We start from the raw sequence: 21,039 nt of genomic DNA, 5'->3' as shown, positions 1-21,039 counted from the left end.
TTGTGAGTGAGTTGTGTTAGGTCCTTCGACATTCCTCTTCAAGTTGGCCCAGATCGTTCCAGATTTGAATATAGCTGTCATATAGACCGATCTCTCGATTTTAAATCTTTGCCCCATAAAAAGCTTATTTATAATCCGATTTAGCTCTAACTTGACATACTGACATATGTTAGGCTTTTTGACATCCGCGTCGTATATGGTTCAGATCGGTCCGTCTTTTGATATGGCTACCAAAAAGACCAATAATTTGTTCCACAAATTTGAACAGTTACTGATACTTATTAGACCTCTCAATACCCGTGTCGAATTTGGTCCAAATCGGACCATATTTCGATAAAGCTGCTATGGGGGCATAAATTATGAATTTTTCACCGGATTATGACAAAAGGTGGTTTACATATATACTCAAGGTGGCGGGTATCTAAAGTTCGGCCCGGCCGAACTTAACGTCTTTTATCTTGTTTTTATATTAGAAAACAAGCCGTTTGCAAACGATCTCAACGAAACTTATAACTCACTATAGCGGCTATGAATTCGAGATAAAAATACTCTAGCACTTCAATAGTCTTGAAATACATCATGAGGGTTCAATGTTCACGAGTTCAGCAAAAACAGTCACCAATGAATGGTTTTGTGCAGGGCTTTGATGGGATGTACCTTACAAAACCTTATCTTTATTTATTCTCCTTATACCAGATTCGTTGAAATTATTGTGTTGCCCAAAAAGTAATTGCGGATTTTTCATATAGTCGGCGTTGACAGCTTGTGACGCTGTAATTGCATTCTTTCTTCTGTCAGCTATCAGCTGTAACTTTTAGCTTGCTTTAGAAAATAAGTGTAAAACAAGTATATTTGATTGAAGTTCATTCTAAGTTTTATTAAAAATGCATTTACTTTCTTTTAAAAAATCCGCAATTACTTTTTGGGCAACCCAATAATTTTCATAAAACAGGAAAAAAAATAATTTTTAAGAAATAAATGATGTTTAAATTTATATGTAATAAATTAAGTGTTATCGAATGACAAAATTGTATGCAATTGGTATTAGAACGTATAAGAATTTTCCTTACAATCATGTTCAAAACGTGCTGAAATTGAGTTCAGATATACCAACTTCTTCTAAATTTTAACTAGATTTTAGCTCACTCGTATATACCTAAAATAAGGAATTGTGTATCCAAACGGGACAAAAAAATCTTAAGCATAATATCATGGTCAATTTTACAACTATTTACTTCAATTGCCATTCATTTGGGGTTCACTTATTTTTGAGTGGAATAAGCAAACACAACAGGTGGCAACGCTGTTGTGTTTGCAGCTTTCTGATGTCTAGCTTTCGTGTAGTGTCAGATCGTACATTTCTCGCCCAAGTAAGAAGTGTGCGAATCTTTGGTGCAACAAGGTAATGATCCGAATCGATGTTCGCCTCTCGCATCAATGGTACCTCCAACACGACTTCCGTCTATCACAACATGATCTATTTGGTTTCTCGTGTTTTGGTCGGGTGGCAGCCGTGTTGCCGTGTGAATCATTCGATATTGGAATCTTGTGCTGCTAAATACCGTGTTCTTTGCCACAGCGAAACTAGTTAACCTCAATCCATTATCGGAAATTTCTTCGTGTAGGCTAATTTTCCAAATGCTGGGCCAAAGATATATTCCTTCCTATAACTAAACGATTTTAATAGCAAATGTCCTTTGTCTGTTCGTCCTTGTCTTTCGTCTGGGCATGCGTGCAAATAATTCTAGGTGCAGATACACAAATCATGGCCATTAAAACGTTTGCCGGTGTCGTCAAAATGAGGGGATCATTTTTATATCTTCTTCGTTTTTTCATAGTAATTTCTGGAAGTGTTCCGGGTGATGGGCTACTAATAAGACGCCCCATCCTATTTTTTATCGTTTTACAGGTGAACCCATGGCACATTTTAGCTCAGCCAGTTGACACCGCGGGAGATTTGATGAAGGAAGACCAAGAAAAGCCTGGATTTTGCAAATCTCATGTGAAAAGGTAAATCCCAGTCGGTTTATTTTCTGCATATCAGACCCAAGAGTCGAACGACAAGAGTGCGTATCGTATTCAATGGATCTCGTAGAACCAACACTGATCTCTCCCTTAATGGCGTTCTCTATCCGGGGCCAACTTTGCAGTCAGATTTAATGTTAATTCTATAGTATTGGAGATCCTATCGATATGTCTTTAGCGGTAAAGTGTAGAAGATGTACCGCAAAATTTGATTCACCCGGAAGATAGGCCGTTTCAACGCGTTCTTTTTAGAAGGGATGAGGACTCTGCAGTTATCAATTTCGAACTTAAACGGTAATATTCGGTATAAATAAATGGCCCTAAGAACACTATTACAATTAGCCAATGACTCCGAAATGCAGTATTCATTAGCAGCCCCAAGCCTTCGTAGGGAAACATATGTCGATGACATACTCTCGGATGGACATTCCCTAGAAGATGCACTTCTTACTCAATCTCAACTAATCTCTGTGCTTAATTCTGCCGGTTTTCCCCTCAGGAAAATCACTTCCAATAACGGCAAACTTCTAGAACATCTTTCCCCTCAAGATCTTAACGACTCCATTTTCTTCAGTTCTATGAAGCAGGGTCTACAAGACCTTTTCTTATACGTTCAATAATGCGCGGCGTTAAAAGCTATTACGAAGCGGGAAATTCCTTCTGTTGTCGCAAATCTGTATGACCTAGCAGGTTGGTTCACACCAATAGTTATGCGGGCAAAATGTAAGGTCTTTGATTAGATGGACTTGGTTGGGACCAAGCGGTAAGTACAACTTCACAGACTCGTAGGCAATGTATAGCTTCCCAGCTACCTCTGAATTAGGAAATACAAATTTCCCAGTGCATAGACTTCGGCCCTTCCGACGACGTACAAATACATGGATTCTATGATTTATCTCAACGTGCATATTGTGCTGCAGAATGTGTTCGTGTTCAGTATTCGTATGATATTTTCTCAAATTTATTGGCCTCAAACACTCAAAGTATCACCTGTTCTTATGGTGTGACTCATTAATAGTGTTGGGTTGGTTAAGCAAACCCCCATACATGTGGAAGACTTATATCACTAATAGAGTTTCCCAAATTAGATACAACCTTTTCAACTCCTATTAGAGACATGTCCCTACCGAACAGAATCCCGCAGATCTGGGAACTAGAGGCTGTCGTGCAATTGATGTGTTGTGGCACTGTCCCACCTGGTTAGGACAGGGCTTATCTGACTGGCCCCATCTTTTTTCCGAGACCCCCGGAAGCCGAACGAAGAAAAGTGAAAAGTTTCCCAGCAGTACTCAGCTTACCCGACCCTTTAGAGATTTTCTCTTGCTATGCAAGAGATTTGCGAGTCTTCCGTTATGCGTTCCGGTTTTACAATAATTGATCAAAAAATTACGCACGACGTAATACCACGATTTGATATCCCAACAGGAAATTTCATTTGTCCGAAATAGATTTATAACCTATTAGTCGATGTTGAACGGTTGCTTTTCGTTCGTCTATATATACGGTTATTAGTGTTTATTAGCTCTTTTGACTATGATGAATCTGTTAATACATCGAAATTCTTCCCTCTTTGCTCGAATTGCAGTTTAAACAAACTCTTGAGCTACGCGAAAAATTCGTTTCGAGATACACAAACAGGTTATTATACTTTTATCTCAGAAAGGTTATCATTCACCAGAATATAGTGACATAGCTAATTCAAAGATTGTATTTAATAAAAAGTCCTTAAGTTCTATTAACCTTTTCCAGGACGGAAATGGACTCCTGCGAGTTAATGGTCGCTTGGCTACTTCCGATTTGCCTTACAATGAAAAATTTCCATTTATTTTGGCATTTATTGGAATTGGAATTTATTTATACACTCTTGTTCCACGGGGAGTGTTCTCTACTGTGTCGATTTGTCAATACCGAATTTTATATTTCACGACTTAAGTTGTAACATTGTACCGTTTACAAGAAGTGCGCATGCGCTCAAATTATGGCACCTTTACCGGCAGACCGATGCACACTTTCAATGCCCTTTGAAACAACAGGGATTTAATTCGCTGGTCCCTTTGAACTGAAAAGTTCAAAGCTTCGGAATGCCCCAATAACCAAAAGATATGCCAGCGTATTTATATGTTTTTCAACAAAAAGCCATTCATTTGGAACCTTGCTCAGAGCTCGCATCTTTTGATTTCTGATTTTTTACATTGAGTCTAAGACCCCCTGTATTAATTATTTCTCATTTCTTTTCTCAAGAGGCCAACAAATCCGAAAATTCACCAATGCAAAGTTTGCTGGAGATACCACTCTCCGGTTCTGTAAGTAGTTCTTGCAGATGAAAGCCGCCGAGCGCAAACATGTCGTAGGCAAACACAATTATTGTTCTAATTACTTGCTGAGTCATAATTTACGACGCTGTACTTCCCAACTTACTTGCAGAAACTGTGGAGATTGCCATCACACGCTGCTGCATCATACTTTGCATCCTCGAATCAAATCAGAACCAACGAAAATCCATCCAAGTACCCATCGCCAAACAAAAAGTGGACGCACCAAATTGAAGGGCACCAGAAAACCTCCCTCACAACCTAATCAACGGCCAAGCAACCAAATTTAACTTATTCCATCCGATCAGCAACAAATCATCACCACAGCCGTTAAATCTTCAGCTACTTTACTTGTTTAAATCTCTATTTTTTGCATTCCTGCAAAGAACTCCAGTATTTATTTATTTATTTTGAAGTACAACAAGTTTTACAACTTATATTTGTAGTAATACCCATAATGTGTAATTTACAATATTAGAGGTCATTTCTGATAAATTGTGCTTATAGAAAACTAATTGCAACGTATTAATAAAGACAAATGTATATGAATATTAATTAAACCTTATAAAAAAACACTATATTTACTTCAAACGATATTTAAAAAAACAAAAATAATTTAGTACAATCTGAAAAATAATTTTACCTAAAAAAAATTATTGAAATAAAGAATTAGTAAAAAAAAGTAATTCCCAAAATCGTTAAATATTTAAACATTAGTCCAACAAAGTGAAGGAGTTTTGAAGCTTATAATTAAAAGTAGTGGCATTTGGATATTTCTCAAGGGTATTATAAGGGAGTTCCAGAGACGAATTACATACATAAAAAACTGTCTATCAGAGACTAGACGACTTCCGAACTGTATCAAGCAGTTTGTTCTCAAGGAACGTGAAAATATCAGAAAGATATTCAGATTTACGTGTAAATATTATCTCATGCAAGGCAACCAAACTACGCTGATACAATATCCTTGCAAAATCCATCTTATAAAATTGATAAGCTAGGAGTGACTCGCTGCTGGAACGTTTTGCCTTATATACAAATCTGACAATGTCGTTTTCAAGTAGTTTTAATTAATTCTTATAGGCATTATCACAGTTAGCATATATCTATGATTATGTCCAAAACAATAAACTGTTTAAATTTCCATTTAATCTTATTGAATTCTTCGAAATGTAAACTGCATTTATTTGAATTAATAACGGAATTTAGTTGTCAATCAATGAATTTGAGTAACTTTCAACATGTTATTATTACATGCAAACGAACATCAATCTGTAGCTTTGTAGTTTTTATTCAAACTCCCTCATAAAATCTTTGTTCAGAACGGGCGGCAATATAAAAGAGAGCAACTGGTTTTGGGCAAAAATGTTGATGTTCGTACCTAGTTTATCGGAGAATAAAAATTTAATTGCATTCCAGATATCAAACAGTCAACTTCAATTCTCCCACTTCAATTCTCCCACATTTCACACTACTTATGATAACAAGTGTTGTTTTTGTTTTCTACTCACGACGGAGTCTATACGGTGCACACTGGTTGGCAACAGTGTAAATAAGAAAGACATCTCTCGTTGTTATTCTAGGAAGTTTTGTTCCCGATTTAAGTGCAGTCCTTTAAAGTAGTTTTCCCATTTTAGTCGAGATTTCAAAAAAAAAAAAGAATTGAATTTTGTACAACCCTATTTACATATGTTTCTCGTTCTTAGTATATAAAACAATTTGACTTTATAATTATACAAATTTTTTCTACTAAATTTTTATTCTATAGAAAATGCTCTCTCAATATATTTTTTTTTTATCTATACTTAAGATAGGCTCTTAAAATAATGGGTTGCCCAAAAAGTAATTGCGGATTTTTCATATAGTCGGCGTTGACAAATTTTTTCGCAGCTTGTGACTCTGTAATTGCATTCTTTCTTCTGTCAGTTATAAGCTGTTACTTTTAGCTTGCTTTAGAAAAAAATTATAAAAAAAGTATATTTGAATGAACTTCATTCTAAGTTTTATTAAAAATGCATTTACTTTCTTTTAAAAAATCCGCAATTACTTTTTGGGTGACCCAATACTTTAAACAATTATTGTTAAGGCTCATCTCAGGGTAGGATAGTTAGCAAATAATATCGCAAACAACCTCAATTAAATTCCTATATTTTACTTTTTTTATTCAGTAAACCGATAGGTTGTCATTAACTTTGACCGCCCTTCACTCTCTTTGTTCGTGTTGGCATTTCCATCAAGATCCAATCGTAAACAGCCAGTAGAGGGCGCTAAAGTAATTGTTATTGCCACTCGCTTATAGTGGCTTAACGTCTATAACATTGATCATAATGTGGTAGTTGTGTTTAAATGACTATTGGACAACTTATTATATATTCATCATTTAGTATTTTTGTAATCAATTCGAAGTGTCATATTAATCGATTTTCCGGTCTAAGGAACTAAGTTGCCAGTCTATATATTTGGTAGCTACATTTACGCAGATGAGTACATGACCACCTGTACCGCCGAACGCCTGGATTCGAAGCCTAGCGAGGATATTAGAATAAATTTTGGGATGTTCATCCCCACAATATTGGTGTCGACAAGTCTTAATTATAAAACCATGTAATACCTTTGAACAAAACCGTGTTGCAAAGCGGCACATCGTTTGAACTTGCGTAGGAAAGATACGTCCCTTTTTGAATTGGAAAATCTATTTGATATGTGAGATATATCCCTGTTGTTATTTTGGTGGCCACAGTGGAGCTAGGGTTTGCTTCTCCGCCAATGACGCCGAAAAAATCATTAAGATTTTGGGGATATGGCGGCCCTTATTCTTTTTTGGCTCACACAGTATCTTGTTGGGTCATTATGATTGATGAACTGTTTTAGGGTGTAGTGGTTCCCTAGATATATCTCACCTCATATAATAACTGGTATCCCACATTGGGGTGCTAGATCTTTACAACTATTTGGTGGGACGCGTCTATAGGAGGATCGTGCGCCACACCCTTTTCCCACTTGAGCACATATTAGAAAGTCGCACTCCACTCAAAAATATCTATCACTTGATTCCCCATTGTCTTAATAGGTCAATAAATATGATTTTGGCGCTTTTAGAAGGTAAAGAGCCACTTAGATAATTAGACACAGATATTGTCACAGATTTAGCAATCTACTCCCAAATACCTTTCATATGAATCCCACATAGCCATCATCGGTTAATATTCCCATTTGGGGGATGGGGCTACCCCTAATTACTTGGACTTCATTATTTATGTTATATTTATAATCGATTGGCGAGAGGAAATTAGGAATTGGAGGGGGAAAATATAGCGCTTATTGACATTTGTCTTAAATCTGTGGATGTCAAAGAGGGTGGGAAAAACATTTGCCGGAAGTCGATTCCACATACGAACGGTACGGGCAAAATAAGAAAGCTCTCTAGAAAACATTGTGCGGTCCGCTGTCCAATCAATTACAAACGGGTAGGAGTTCTTGGAATGTCTAGTATCCCTGACATATATCCTTACATCAGGAATAAGACGAGGAATATCAGACGAACAAACACCATGAAAGTACCGATAGAACAGCGCCAAACAACCCACATTGCGACGATGATCAAGGGAGGCAATAGAGTTGGATACCCCACTGTCCCCAAACAACGTCATCGCTCTCCTCTGTACATGGTCCAGTATTTTCATACCCAGAACATCAAGAGCTTCTGATTGCTCAACACCTATTCCGTTGATAGACAAAGATGATCGTAATGGGTCAGCGAATTGTTTGTGTGAGTACAAGCAGCACTGAGTCTTCCGAGCATTAAAATCTACTCGATTCATTCGACCCCACTCAGAAATAGCCAGCAAATCCTGGCAGAGTGTATCATCCATAACCCGCCTCTTGTCCTCAATCTCTCGAAGACTCGGCCTATGGTCAAATGAGTACGAATGACAGAGATTACTGTCATGCAGATGAGTAGATTGGATTCGATGTCTGACCCAACAGATCGAGGATGAAAATAAGAAAAAGAGACGTAGAAAGAACAAAGCCCTGGACTACACCTGCGGTCAATTTATCCTCATTGGATGCGAACCCATCTATAACGACTCAAATAGTGCTATCTCTGAAAGCTCGAAATAAATCGAACGAATGGACAATGTCGATAATGGACAAGCTTTGATAGTAGTGCATCGTGCCAGATCCTATCAAATGCCATGGAGATATCCAGAGCCACAACCTTACTCTCACCAAACTGGTGGATTGAGCGACTCCAACGTTCCGACAGAAATGCCATGACGTCGCCCGTAGAGCGATTTCTGCGGAACCCAAACTGTTGGTAGCTAAGAAGGCAATTAGACTCTAAATACCTCACAAGATGGTGACTAACTATGCTCTCCATGACCTTGGAGAGAATGGAACATATCGCAATTGGCCGATAATTCGCATGGCTGTTTGACTCAACCTTCTTGGGTATTGGCTGAACGTTCGCAACCTTCCCACGCGCCGGGAAGACTCGGTAGGCAAGGTAGGCAAGGTTGGAAAGGTTGCGTAATGGACGAGCGAGCGTCGAAGAATACTAGACAAAAAAGACAAATGTTGATATGCCATCTGGGCCCGCAGATTTATTAACCTTTAAATTTCCAAGAACCCTTTTAACTCCACGAGTTCGAATATTTGGGGCATGATGCCAGATACAATTTCGATTGAGGGGAGTGGTTGATTGCTATCCGGCAGGGAAGAGTTCCCTGCAAATATATCAGCCAACAGGTTAGCCTTATAAACTGGGTCAATGGGTTTGATCGTCCTTAACAAGAGTTAGAATAGATGAAGAACTACTATTTTGGTGCCCTTGGACATATGCGATATGTGTCGGTTCGTTCACTAGTAGTTCGTTCTGGAGTCGTATGACTCGAATGGGAAAGCCAGGAGGAGTTGTGGACATTAAAATCCCCAGCGACAACGATTTCACTACCCGGAAAATTCTCCAAAATATTAGTAATGGAATCAGAAAGGGCGTCAAAGCCGTTCATGGAAGCCTCCCTTTCTGAGTTTGGACTTCTATATAGAAATCCGAAGTGCAGCGGGATGGGCAACGAAACACAAGATACACAGCAGTCATAAAAGCCCTTTATGTGAAGAATTCGTTCGTTTCTGCTTGTCATCTCAGTGAGAGCAGAGTGGTTGATTTGTTGTTTGTGGATTAATTGCAGTGTGGAGACAAATTGGTGCTCTAATCCCAAAACTCTTTCATTTGAATGGTAAATATGTTTGGTATGGGGGTGTTTTTGGGGGTTAGGTGGACCCCCATGTATTAGATTAGTGCTTTGAAGGTGAGGCGGCCGCTCTAGACATTCCACCTTATATAAGGATACCAAATTTCAGTTTTTGAGTTTTTATAGACAATCTCCTCCCAAAAACCACATTTGAGCTACATATTGCTATAGTCGGTATATATGTGTGGTTTCGGGGGGTGTTTAAGAGATGAGTCGTCCCCGAAACACTTGGCCATAAAACAGACATCAGATTTGAGCCCCTTTTTGCCATAATCCCCACATATGTATCTCCAGTTTGAGGGGTATGCTCTGTTTTTAAATTCCGTGCTCTGTTGTTAAATTCCTTTTATGTGAGCCGCAATTGCAGTTGGTTTAGGGGGAGTTAATGGGGTGAGAATTCATATATGTAAGTTGTCGCATTATTACATACTTGAAAAAATATAACTTATTACAAAATTTATGAAAAATGGTGGGTCGTCATCTTCATTGCGAGACAATTAGAGCCTTTTTGATTTCATTTTTGATATCTGGTGGCATTGCGTTCCCGCCCACCGCCAATAATGGTATCAGGCATTACTGACTACATAAAGTTTCATCATGATTTAAAACAAAATATTACAAGCTCGTTTTTAATTAAAATGCTAAGTAATGAAACATACAAAGTGAACACATTTAATTCTGATGATTATAGAAAGTTGACAAAACATCTCTCTTCAATCGGGGTGTCTTGGCATAGCTATGAAAATAAAAATACGAGACCAATTAAAGTGATGGTAAAAAATCTCCACTATGCAACCGATAAAGAATCAATAATTGATGACCTCAAATCTCAAGGTTTTAATGTTCTTGATGCCCAAAATAAACTTAAATTCAAAACTAAACAACCTCTTAATATGTTCGTTTTATCTTTTGATTCCAAAGAAGACATCCAAAAAATATTCAAAATAAGAAGTATTTGCCACTCCATTGTTCAAATCGAGGAAATAAAACAACAAAGAGTGCTTCCTCAATGTAAACAATGCCAAAGTTTTGGTCACACCAAAAATTACTGTAATAAACCTCCACGGTGTGTCAAATGTGCGGGTAAACATAATTCGTACGAATGCGATAAAGAAATAGACCGTCCAAAATGCTGTAATTGTGGTGAACAACATCCCGCATCATACCGAGGATGTCAAGTCGCCAAAGAGTTGCAGAAGCTAAGAAACAAGAAATTACAATCAACCAGTAAGCGTACTATACCATACACCAATATTCCACGAAATAGCAATGAAAACCCGCAATCATATGCGAGTGTCACCGGAAATATCGTTTCAGAAGCTCCAAACAATATACTGTCACAAATACTCAGTAGGCTTAGTACTCAAGAAAACTTTTTTAAAACTATTGAAATCAGACTAGCTAATCTCGAGAAAACATCAAACGTATCTAAACATGTATAACCCGCTTAAGATTATGTTATGGAACGCCAATGGCCTCCACAAACACCAAAGGGAGCTTGAAGTCGTGCTCAACAACGAGAAAATAGATGTTTGTCTAATATCAGAAACCCATTTCACTACTCAATCATATATAAGATTCAAAAATTACGAGGTGTATCATACCACTCACCCAACGAATACTGCTAGAGGAGGTAGCGCAGTTATAGTTAGGAAGTCGATAAAGCATATAGAAGATGAGGAAATAAAAACGGATGAATTTCAGGCTACCACAATAAAAATATTCACTAAAAATGAAAATTTACTCATAACAGCTCTCTACAGTCCACCGAAACATCAAATTAAATACGAACAATATAAACAGCTGATAGAAAAACACAACGACAGGCACATTATTGGAGGCGACTTTAACGCCAAACATACTCACTGGGGATCCCGATTAACAACTACAAAAGGCAGAGAACTACTCAAAGCGTCGAATGATACTGGTTGCTCAATAATCTCATCAGGTACACCAACCTATTGGCCAACTGATACAAACAAAATTCCCGACTTAATAGACTTTTTTCTGGTCAAAAAAATATCGACGTCCCGAATAAAAATAGAAAATGGTTTTGATCTAAGCTCAGACCACTCTCCAATCTTCCTTACACTTTTTGAAAAAATACTAACAAAAGAGCCTCCACCCTTTTTGATAAATAAATTTACCGACTGGCAATATTTCAATTTAATCTTGTGGAATGCAGATTTGAAAGTCGAAGCACCAATCTCTGTAGACGATTTGGAAAATGAAGTTGAAATACTAACTGCAACTATTCAGAAAGCCGCATGGCAAAGTACTCCTGATTATCGAAGTACTGCTTCTGAACAAACCTACCCGGTATATATTAGAGAAAAAATTCAACTGAAACGCAAAATACGTAAGAAATGGCAGCAAACTAGACATCCGTCATACAAGACACTCTTAAATAAAATCACTAAGGAACTCAGTGCAGAAACCAAACTTTTCAGAGATATGGAACTTAGGCAACATCTGTTGTCGTTAACAACTGATAAAAGTACCGACTATTCACTTTGGAAAGCAACAAAAGGAGTTAAGAGGCCTGTACCAAGAAATTATCCAATAAGAAAAGATGACTCATCATGGGCCAAAACGAATATGGAAAAGGCGCAAATATTTTCAGAACACATGGAGAACGTTTTCTCCAATAACAATGAAGTTCCAACTAATGGTAATGAAGGTATAGGAAATTTCGAACAAAGCATCGAGAATGTTACAGTTGGTGAGGTATATGCAGAAATAGGCCGTATGCAGCTAAAGAAATGTCCAGGTTTCGACTTAATAAATACTGAAATACTAAGAAATCTTACATATAATTGCATCATTAAAATAACCCAATTATTTAATTCCTGCTTCAAGTTAAGAAGAATGCCAACTTTTTGGAAAATTGCAGAAATCCGTATGATACCTAAACCAGGTAAACCTACAACAGAGGTAACCTCATATAGACCAATATCTCTACTACCAATGTTATCCAAACTGCTAGAAAAACTGTTTTTGAGTCGTTTAAACCCCATTATTGCAGAAAAAAATCTCATACCAGACCATCAATTTGGTTTTAGAAATTCCCATTCAACTATTGACCAGATACACCGCATAACTAATACTATTGAACAAAGCTTTGAGGATAAAAAAATATGTTCTGCTGTATTCTTAGATGTGTCGCAGGCTTTTGACAAAGTATGCCATGTCGGGCTTATAAGGAAATTAAGCAGGATGTTGCCTGAAATATATGTTGAATTTCTAAAATCATTCTTATCGGATAGATTCTTCAGAATTAAACAGGATGACTCCTACTCAGACATGAAGAAAATTGGTACAGGTGTGCCTCAAGGAAGTATCCTAGGTCCCGTCCTATATCTTTTATACACTAGCGATTTGCCAGAACCACCAAACTCAGTCATTGCAACTTTTGCGGATGATACTGCTATACTTGCTGTGGCAGATACAGAGGAGCAAGCAATCACTAAATTGCAACAAGCTCTTAATGAAATAAATCGTTGGGCCTCTGTTTGGCAAATAAAGTTGAACCATTCGAAGTCGGTTCATGTAAACTTTACAAATAAAGCTACCAGGAACATCCCCGTGCATATAAATGGAGTCAGTATCCCTTATTCGGACAATGCGAAATATCTTGGTATGACCCTGGATTCGAAATTACGCTGGAAAGCGCATGTCAAGAAGAAAATCGAAGAACTTAATATTAAATGGTCAAAACTCAAATATCTTATGGGCAGGAAATCTGAACTTTCCATTCAAAACAAATTACTTTTATATAATCAACAATTAAAACCAATATGGCTATATGGCATCCAACTATGGGGTTGCACGCATAAGAAATATATCTACATGATTCAAAATTTTCAAAATAAAGTACTAAGGAGCATAGTTAACGCCCCTTGGTATGTTCGCAACAGTGATCTCCATAGAGACCTCCGCATGAACACAGTGTCAGAGGAAATATCAATTGCAGCAACGAAACATGATGCCAGATTACGCCTTCATGTAAATCCAGAAGCCATTAATCTCAATGATCCAAGTACCAGACGTAGACTGAATAGAACTAAACCCTATGATCTCTTAATATCATGAGCTTTAAACTTATTTATTTTCTTTTTGTTTCCAATGTAAAATAAATTTTCAGATAGATTATATAAAATTTACATATTTTCAATGATAATTATGTTAAATTTGAAAAAAATTGCTTGTTAGCTTCTTATTGAAAGCTAGTTGCAATTAAAATAAAAAAAAAAAAAAAAAAAAAAAAAAAAAAAAAAAAAAAAAAAAAAATTGCGTTCCCGGTATTTGGCAGTTGAGAATCGAGAGCATTCTTTCCGTATTTTGTTCTAATTTTTGGGTGTTTTAAACAGTGATTTTGATTTTCTTCTTGTGTTGTATATGTGGCAAATGTGTTTGAGCAGATTTATATCATCGAACTCATTCATTATCGCAGATTTATAAAAATTACTACATTTAAGATGTTACGTTGTTTTAAACGTTACGTTGTTTTAAAATTTTGGAAATAATTTTTGGTGAAAATTCATTATGTTGGTTTTGATTTTGAGCATATTATGTGTTTAACTGTGCTATATTACCAGTATTTTAGATATTGCTGTTTTCTGTTTGCGATTTATTTTCTTTTTTATGCGTTTTGTATATTTTTGATGTGACTTGAGGTCGCAAAGGCTGTTATACCGTGTCTGATGTGTGATTCACCCAGTGTAAAGTATACTTGCTTAGTTATGGAGGGTGGTGCGCAGTTATTCAAATGGTAAAGTATATACGATGTTGAACTAAGTTAATTGTTTAGCAATTCAATGTGTGTCTTCCAGTTGAAATTTTTGTCAACCGTTACCCCTAAGTATTTATATGTGTCCACAATTTCGATAAATTAGTCGCATTTTTCATTGCACATTTCATATGTTGATTTATTTTCATGTAGGCAATCGTAGTTATGAAATTTTATAAATATTGGCGAATATGCATTACTTTAGACTTGTTCTCTTTGATTATCAGACCATTATCGTTACACCAGATTGCAAGATTTTTTTAGCCTAAGATGGGTCTGCATATGCAAATGCTTCACTATTTGTCATGACATTTATTAATTCATTTGCATATATTAGATAAAATATGGGTCCAAGGTTTGAACCCTGTGGCACACCGTAATTAGATTATATTTCATTATTATAACTGACATCAATTTTAACTTTGTAAGTTCTTCCAAGTAAATAATCATTGAACCACTTTAAGCATTGTTATCGTATTCCGTTTTTTTTTTCCAACACATTTAAAAGGTTTGAATGTACTATCCCATATCGAATGCTCTACTAAAGCCTGTAAGCAAAACTAGCCAGTTCATATTAATATCCCGTTGTTGATTTATGTAAGACGTGAAATGGCTCAACAGTTTATTTATGGTTTTGCCTTTTTTAAAACCATATTTTGAACAATACGTGGAGTTTGTGCACATGCTTTTATATCGCATTTATGGATAATATTATTAACATTTTCCTAAAATTTGATTGCGAAGTTTTATGATGTAGTTTGTAGATCTGTTTCTTTATAACATCGTCCACAGCATCAGTCTTTTTCCCATTACATCGTTTATTAAACACCAAGTTCCTCTTATATTGTTCCAATTTTTTGTTGATTCTTTTTTCTATATTCATTTCTAGGGTTATTTATGATTTGATTTGATTTATTATTGAAGTATTTGTATTCCCTTTCTTTCTGTGTATAATTTTTTTGTTTTTCTTATAGCTTTGGTTTAATTTATTTCTCACATCAAAGTACTTAGTAATTTGATCATATAGCCAAGGATAGTTGTTTTTTGTTTGAGTTTTCTTTTGACTTATGTAGATTTTCGCTTCGCATGTAATATTTTGGCCTAAACCGATATCCCAGCTTGTGTTTTTATAGTCTGATTTGCTTTGCGTTCATTAATCGTAACTTTATTTTGCTCATTTAATTTCTCGTAGTGCATATTATTAGAAACATCTTGATATTTTTTTTTTTTTTTTTTTTTTTTTATTGTCTGTGTATTTAAGGTAAGCGAAAATGGCATAGTGATCAGAGACAATGCTTGTAATGATAAAGGCCTGGGCGGTCGCTATTTGTTTGTTCGACCAAACATACGATCAATGCATGACCCATAACCTTTACCAGCGTCTCTCGTTATTGTTTTACCACACATTGTAGTCCATTTGCGCACATCATGTCTCGATACAAAGCAGTTGATTTGTCCTTCCCGTTGGCTATATTAATATTGATATCTCCCACAACCAATAACACTTTTCCTTTTTTTTTTGTTAAGTTCATGTTTAGTTGAAGTTCGTTTGTGAAATCCTTTACTCTTAGAGAAGGTGGCCTATATAAGAGTGTAAGCACAAAAAGGATTATTCCCATACACATTTCAACTGCAACTATATAAACTGCTATTCCTCCACCTTTAATTTTCCGATTAAGAAACACACCATTAAAGTTTTGGATTGTGTATAGGCGATTTCTTCGTCCATTATGTTGGTTTCAACTAGTATTATTAATTTCACTTCATCTAATATTTAATTTATATCTGTTAAAATGGCATTGACATTTTTTCTTAGAGACCTAATGTTCAGATATATGAAATTCAGTTGATACGTATGTAATTCAGCTAATTCATTTATGTCATTAATGCTGTTAAATATTTGCGTTTCGCTCTCTTTCATTCGGTGATTTTATCAATTTTGACAGACCAAATCCAATAATGTGGTCGAAGAAAAAGTCCCTATCTTTTAGTTTGCTTTATTCTTATTTTAAATCTCTATTTGTTTGCTTATATAGTTTTAAATATTATTCTCTTAAACCATTTTTTCTACACCTGACTTTGTTATAATTTTTAGCTCTGCTTTATTTTCCTGTTTTCTCGCATAAATTTCGCCATTCTTTACCCAGACAAATTTCCAATTTACATCTCTGTCTTTTTTTTTTTTGCAAACCAAAACAATCGATGTTTTTGTGCCGGCAATTGATCGTTAACATAGATTTATTTATCATCAAAAGTCAATCTACTGCTCAATACTTAACCGGATCCAAAGGATGTCATTTTTGTGCATTACAGCCGCATTGAGGACGACACCATCTGATGCACAGAATTAAATGCTACATCTTATGCCTCTGGACATTGTGGCTACCCAAATTGCAGCGAACACTACCGTGAGGTTAAGGGAGCTTTCTTTTTGGTCATGTGGCGGCTACGGACACTGTGTTATCATTGATACAGTATCCGATGTTCCAGGCAGTGTGGATTATACCCTACCTGAGTTGCTTTTTGAATTGAAGTACTGTATCACTATTCGTGAAAAACCCGATTGGAACTACGACATCCCTGGTAACAGAAGACTTCTACACGAATGGTCCCAACCAAACGACCTGGTGGGCTTTGGGTGTACTCTAGAGATCTAGAACTGGTCATATCAAAAAGGTTACCCGACCACTGCAGTGTGTATCAAGCGGAAATCCCTGCAATTAAGGAAGTGGTAGAATGGCTAAGATATAATGTCATTACGACGATTGGTATTAATATATTCTAAGACAGCTAGGCAGCCTTCAAATTCCTGGAGAACGTATTTCTGAACACAAAAACCTCCCTCGACTCAACGAGTTGGCTGAACAGTTTAAAATCACCTGTGCCGTGCCACAGAGATATCCCACGAAATTATAAATCGGACGAGCTTGCGATACTAGGAACTACCCTACATATTCCAGGGATACTGGACTCTGTGGGTATGCCTCTAGCGACATGTAAGCTAAGTTTTCCGGACCAGGGAGAGACAACGAATGATAAATGGTCACAAAGAGGGGGCTGTGAGCATTCCACAACTTTGTGGCCTAATCTAGACTTGAAGAGGTCTACCGCTTTGCTGTCATTGGCTAGAACAGACGTCTCAGTCATTATGATCGTCATGACAGGTCACTGTCTTATCGGAAAACCTGCCGACAGACTGAAGGTTGCCCGCAACGACTTTTGCAGAAGCTGTGTGGACATCGAAGAAGAAGAGACTATAGAACACCTTCCATGTGTGTGTCCCGCAATAACAGTCAGTCCACTTTATGTTACCATTTCTTTGAGAACCTGTCTGATTTAGCGGAACTGAACATTCGCAAGTTATTGGGCTTTTTAAAGCGATCTGGATGGTTCAACGGTAGGAACTAGAAGCCTTCTTCTGTTCCTGTGGTATCACAAAGGACGAAAACGTCTGAGTCTGGCGGACTTCCACTTAAACCTAACCTAACCTGGGGGACGCCCCATCTCAAAACCTACCCGAGTGGACAAATATACCGACTGGGACAATATGGGTATGAAATGAAAGGAATTTAAGAGTTGAGTATTCGTACTCAATACCATAAAAATGTCACACTAGTGTCGGGGGTCCCTCACACCCAAAAACTCCACCCTACAGGACACTTTTACCGCTTTGGGCAATATGGGTATCAAATGAGAAGTATTTAAGAGTAGAGTACGAACTTGGTACAAAAATGTCACCTTAAGTGTCGGGTTGTTCCCCACCCCCAAAAACACCAACCACCAGGACACTTTTACCGTTTTGGACAATAGGGGTATCAAACGAAAGGTATTTGAGAGTAGAGTGAAAATTTCACATAAAAATGTATTCCTTGGTGCCTGAGAGGCCTATCCACCCCCCAAAACCCCCAGCAGAACATATTTACTGATTGGGGCGATATGAATATTAAATGAAAGGTATTTAAAAGTATAGTAAAAACCTAACATAGTATACTTAATTGCTTGGTGTCTGAGGTGCCCCCACCACCAAAAATAACCCTCAACGGGACATATTTATCTCTGGGACGATATGGGTATCAAATGAAAGGGGTTAAAAAGTTGAGTACATATCTATTATAAGAATTTGGTCTTATGTATATACTGGGCCTCCCCATCCCCAAAAACACCAAAAAACGCCATTATTGTCCAACGTCACAATTCGATATCGAATGAAAGGGCTTTGGGTGTCGACTACGAATCTGATGTATACATTTGAAACAGAGTCTTGGACCAGCCCACCTACATAATACGCTTCATTAAGACGTCTAATTCGTTCGGTATATTATGGGAACTAAACGAAAGGTCTGTGACAGTAGAGTTCGAATCTAATGTTGATATGAGGATTCAATTACCTGGGTCACGTCGTGCGTCCTGCCGTTCAACCTCGCATGTAGATCTCAACATTAAAGAACTCAAATAAACTGTGTTTTGGGTCTTAGCGTTGGGTGAACCGACCCTCTCTTCGCAATAAAAACAACCAAAAACGGTTAAGTAGGACGGCCGAGAATATATTGTATTGAAATGAAAGGACGTGTCAGAGGTCAACCACCCTACCCAAAAAAAGGAATTAAGAATTATAAATGGAGGCCGATCGGGATAGAATGGGACAGCAATAAAATGTCTTAAGTAGGAGAGTACACTTTTTACCCTCAAGTTGGGAGGTACAGGAGGACTTGCGGATCTTTACAAATGTGGTATCCCAAGTGGTAGCTCTGATATGATTTTGAGTGTTGATAACCAATACAAAATAAATTAGTGAGTATGAATCTGAACGAGACCCGTAGCCCTGCATATCTTGATCGCCACCTTCAAAATGCTTGATATTATGGGGTTCAAACAAAATCGGGCTCTAGCACGATAATGATATCATTGCAGAGTCCGCCCCCTAAATTCCCTTCAAACCGACCGTGTTTGCCTACTATGGCAACAAGAGGCTCAATAATAGGAATTTGATAGTAGAAAACGAATTTGATATTTAATTTTTGCAAAGTGTATGAGGATAGTCTCACCCCATAAAGTCCCCCTAAACCAACTGCAATTGCGGCTCAAATAAAAGGAATTTAACAGTACAGCACTATGCCAGAATTTTTTCAGGGCTAAGTGCTTGCGTGGCCGCCCAACACTACATACCCCTCAAACTGAACATATTTGTGGATTCTGACAAAAAAGCTCAAATCTGATATCTGGTTTATGGCCAAGTGTTTTAGGACGACTCTTCTCATCAACTCCCCCTGAACCCTGAACACATATATACCGACCCACAGTTTGTGGGAAGTGGTCCTGTAAGAGCAATAGGCTATATAATGTTTTCATATCGCAAGGGGGCGGATGATATTGGACCGATCAGTCCACTATTGCCGTAGCCTTCATAGCGTAAGGACGTGTCGAAGTGTGAAACGTATTGCTACTACCGTGATTAACCAAAGCGGTTTTTGTCTTTCATCAAAAAAGGGAAATCCATAGTATAAAACCATTATAATGGCAGCAGCACAAAAAGAATTAATTTTCAGCAATCAATGTGACTTGCCTATATGTGCCTGTCTTTATCTTTTTCCCATTGCTGTTCAATTCAACAATCTTCCTATGCGGTAATGAGCGCATAAACGAATGCAACGTGGAAATGCCATAGGTGTGCGGATAAAAACTTTCAAAAACGAAACAGATCAAACGATGAGAATGAGTGTCAACCATCAAATAGCTGAGAGTGAGGTAATTTAGATGATGATGAAGAGCATGTCGCAGCGATAGCCACGCTACTACAACAACAGCGAAGCCCTCTAACTCAGATAAATGGGAATATTAGCCACCTCAACTGCAAAGTCGTTGAACTTCAGAATATAGGAACAAAAAATAATTGGAAAGAATATTGAAATAAATAATATACAAAACGATGACATTGATGCATATGAAGTTGATCAAATCAACGCAGAAAAGGCAAATATCAAACTCAGCGAAAGCGATATTGATAACATATAAGAACCAAAAAATAAACGGAAGGTAGTGGTAGAATTCTGCACAATAAAAAAAAGAACAAACATTGAGGACAAAAATTAAAGGTCACAGAATTGAAGTAGAGAAAATAAACAAAAACGAAAGGACACCAACAAAAATATATCCGGATCTCGGAATAGGTACGACCTATTACGAAAAAAGTTTTAAATGAGACAAACAGTGTCCTGCGGAGATAGACAAAGTCGAAACAGACTGTGACTTCCAAACTGAGGCCACAGCCATCACGGAAGGGGAAGATGGTCGCTGAGAATGGTAAAAAGCCGCTCTCTTACGCCAGAGTGACAAGGAAGCACAATAGATATGAGCTGACTTATGGCAGTCATCAATATCGGCTGTGCATCCGGTAGGTCCCAGTGGAGCATCTGGTTAACGATCGGATTTTTTGAACAAAAAAGCTCAAATCTGGGTTTATCCATACGAGTTTAGAGAGGACATCTTTACGCTGCGTTTTGCGTCAGCGGAATGTCTTGATACCGTCAAACGCTCGTCAGAGGTATATACACTCTCTGGGAGGGCGCAAAGCTGGACCTGGTGAGAAAGATGGATATTCCCCAGCATACAAAGGCGACGGTCTTCATCAAGGGACGGGACAATCAATTTGCGACGAAAC

At 37.4% G+C, this 21,039-nt stretch overlaps 1 protein-coding gene across 11 annotated transcripts in view; it reads left to right on the top strand.

The window, feature by feature from the left end:
• LOC106093487 (putative FERM domain-containing protein FRMD8P1) overlaps positions 1-5,514 on the top strand; it is a 251,624-nt gene extending 246,110 nt beyond the window's left edge. For 5 of the 11 annotated variants that reach the window (XR_009397258.1, XR_009397255.1, XR_009397254.1 and 2 more), the window contains 2 exons: positions 1,910-2,010; positions 4,267-5,514. The gene's annotated coding sequence lies outside the window, so the exon portion shown is untranslated. The remainder of the gene's footprint in view (positions 1-1,909; positions 2,011-4,266) is intronic. The other 6 variants (XR_009397261.1, XM_059363444.1, XR_009397257.1 and 3 more) reach the window with 5 other exon arrangements.
• The last annotated feature ends 15,525 nt before the right edge of the window (positions 5,515-21,039 follow it).

This window comes from Stomoxys calcitrans, chromosome 2, assembly GCF_963082655.1.
Source record: "Stomoxys calcitrans chromosome 2, idStoCalc2.1, whole genome shotgun sequence".
In the NCBI taxonomy this organism is placed as follows: Eukaryota; Metazoa; Arthropoda; class Insecta; order Diptera; family Muscidae; genus Stomoxys; species Stomoxys calcitrans.
Note: the sequence above shows the minus strand (reverse complement) of the source record. Positions and strands in the feature narration are given on the sequence as shown.